The sequence below is a fragment of the Limulus polyphemus genome, unplaced genomic scaffold (genome assembly GCF_000517525.1).
Source record: "Limulus polyphemus unplaced genomic scaffold, Limulus_polyphemus-2.1.2 Scaffold40, whole genome shotgun sequence".
Classification (NCBI taxonomy): Eukaryota; Metazoa; Arthropoda; class Merostomata; order Xiphosura; family Limulidae; genus Limulus; species Limulus polyphemus.
In genome coordinates, this window is record NW_013665650.1 from 934,289 (window position 1) to 937,966 (window position 3,678).

Sequence of the window (3,678 nt, forward strand, 5' to 3'; positions counted from 1 at the left end):
TCACTCGTTAATCAGAAAGGTGTTCTTCTTCTCCACGACAATGTATATCCACATGTGGCACATTTGACGCAACACAAGATTATTGAGTTGGGTTGGAAAGTTCTCCCCCACCCACCATATTATCTAGATATGGCACCATCAGATTACTATATTTTTTTGTTCGCTACTTATATTTTTGAATATAAACTTTATATCTCCTATTCAACACATTTTATCCAAACCAAGCTAACAACATAAATGCTGTTAAAATGAAAAATTATAAAATTAAGTGTTTTCACCTCCTCTGCTTCGACATTGGCCAACATGTGAATAAAAGATCATAGGAGGAAACATTACAAAACAACAACTGAATCACAACCAGTATTGATAACCCCACAATAATAGCAGAGAAAGAAGGAAACTTATTCATAGGCCTCACTCTTATTATACCTAGTTCATTACGTAAGTTGAAATGGAAACTATTGGCTTCAATGGGTAATGATAACAAACCCTATATTCATGTATATTGCCAATAAACTTGCAAAATATTAATGAGTAAGTTCAGGAGGGTGGTGAGAAAAGGATGATCGAGTCAGTATGTAAATGTGGTAGTCACAATAAATCTACATGAAATACAGCAGAACTGGAGCTAGCATGGAAATATAAGATTTAGGCCAGTAACGTCTACACTGAACTAAAGTCGCGTAATAAATGAGAAAGTGGGATCAAGCAGAATTCAATAAAGCTGTCTCAGAATTTCACCAAAAAGCAGGCAAGCAATATGAGACAATTCCTGTCAGCAATGCAACCAGTATACAACAGCATACCAAAACAATTTTGGAAAATGTCAATATTTCGTAAAAGAGTAGTACGTGAATCTGTGGTAGAGACACAGGGAGAACAAAGGTCAAATGGTGAATATTTTAAAACTGATGAAGAAGAATGTAACGCCTTTTTGCAAAGATATATGAGCCAGCCACATAAAAACGGTCAGACTTTTTTGAGATAGGCATGACAAGAAGTGAATAATATAGTTTAACATGGAGCTGAATCACACACAGGAAAGGATTGGAGAATATTCTTCAAGCAACAAAGGGGGATTCTACACAATGCCTAGATGATGTGATATATTACAAAAATCAAAACTCTCTCCGTGGAAGAGGAAAGTTTGTTTTTATTTATTTGTTGTAGAACAAAGACACTTCGGGCTGTCTGTTATGTGGGTAATCGAACCATGGACTTTTGTGTTGCAATTCGGTAAACCCATCGATGATCTACCAAGGAAAGGGAAGATCTATTTGAAATAATCAATATTTATTTACTAGTTTTAATTATCACGTGCTTTTATATCTATAATATATTTTCATTATTTAATTTGTAAGTAAACATGATATTAGCTGCCAATAGACTTCTTAATATTTCTTAATATCCAAAGTAAGTGTAACTACTGAGAAATATTTATGGGCATATAGGCACTAAGTAATAATCGCATATGCATTTATTACTTTTGTAACTAATGAGGAAGTACCATGTCAGTTGTCAACAAGAGGATTATGAGACAAATACAGTACGAAGGAGCCTACACATGAACTGTTACAAGTAAGCACTATTCGGCATGTTCAGCAACCGACAACACATACAAAAACAACACCAGAAACCAATGCCTCAGCATGTAAGGGTAAGTAGTCATTGTTGATTTATTTAATGTAATTTTCAATAAAAGAAGGCTTGCAATCTTTATCAGAACATCACGAATACAGTTTCATTCAAGCCATTCAAACCAAATGAGACAAATGTAGATAATATCGAAAAGAACGTAAATCACACTTGTCAGTTATTATTTTCTTTTCAGAATACGCTTTTAATGACTTCCTGAAAAACAACACTTTATTCAAGAGGAAAACGATAAAGTTGATATAATTACTAACTGTTTTTCCAAAGCTTTTCTCTAATCAAAACAAAGCCTGTGTCACTTTGGGTTCAGGTGGCATTTCTGTAATCCTGTCTCTGAGAATCTCAGTCCAAAAACATATCACTATCTCAGAAGTCATTTAAAACCTATGCCATTGAGAACTACTTCATTACTGGTGCTGTAAACCGGGCTAATTACACACAATTTTAAGGCTGCTCGTACAGAAAAGTACCATTTTGAACAATTTGAAAGAAGTTGATAATTCTTTCATTTGATGAAGTGAAAACAAAGAGTATCTGAGCAAGATAAATTTATTGACTGTATTTATACCCCATGGAGTTATGTTTAAGTAACGATAACAAGAAGACTGGTCGGAGATTAGAAACAACCAGTTTAGTATGATTTTAACAAACGATTGTCTTCGAACTTGTGTCAAATTTAGAAGAAAAGGTGTAAACTGTAATTTACCTTGTTTGTAACATGGATGGGCGAAATTAAGCTTTATGGAAAAAATGTGAATGGTGAATTGAGTTTTCCCAATCCTAAAAATGTCCCATACCAAATATATAGTTTCGCTGATGTTTCTCACCTGCTTAAACTTGTAAGAAATCGTTTTATTAATACTGTTTTATCATCGAAGAAGTCATAATATTATTAGATTGTATTTGTGAGCTACTGTTCACACAAAATACTAATTTGCACATTATTCACACAATGTGCACTTAGATATCACGGGTGATCAACGAACAGAGACTTTGATATACAGCCAAATAATTGTCTTCAGTCTGCCTCTGTTGCTTTGTCATATTGTGGACATAATTGACTATGTTGGTTCGATCTCTTCAATTTTTGTCGAAACAATGAACAAATTCATTTATGGAAAAATGTCTAGCATGTTACAGAAAAACTCAGATACGAGGATAAATGATCTATGATAACTTTCCAAAAAGAATGATAATTTCTTGTAGGTCGCTTGTTTAAGTCTAAATTTCGTGGAATGTATATAAGTCAAGATGTTCTAGAGAATTAGTAAAATAATACAAATGGGACATGGAAATGATCACTCCTTACCCATGAAACAAACAAACTTTCTTCACAGCACATCATATTAACCGTAACACCGGATAACGTCATGTGCAAACCGGATATTTTCACAGACGGTCGCTAGAAGCGAATACTTCTATAACGTGCTGCCATAAGCCTTTTGAGCCGGATAACGTCATGTGCAAACCGGATATTTTCACAGACGGTCGCTAGAAGCGAATACTTCTATAACGTGCTGCCATAAGCCTTTTGAGCCGGATAAAGTCATGTGCAAACCGGATATTTTTACAGACAGTCGCTAGAAGCGAATAGTTCTATAACGTGCTGCCATAAGCCTTTTGATACTCAAAAAGTTGTAACTGAGCGAAATAGACATGTCTTAACCAGATACTTTCAAAATAATGTCATATAAATTTTACTTCAAAAAATTAAGACAGCAAAAAAGGACATTCTCTTTAGCGCGATGATCTCATTTTGTTCTACTTCATAGTACTTATCAAGGCAACAAACAAGTACCACGTGACAATTACTTTCAACCATAAATGTGGAACTATTTACTTTATAAAAGTAAGTATTTCCTAGTGTTGTTTACTTCTTAATTCATATATATATAGTTATCTTTGTACGTCTTCTTATATATTATTTTGAATTAGTTTTCCGTCATTATTATTATTATCTTCATAGATAATGTAGTAGGCTTTCATTTATTACTACATATTTTATGATTTTAGTCTACTTCTGTT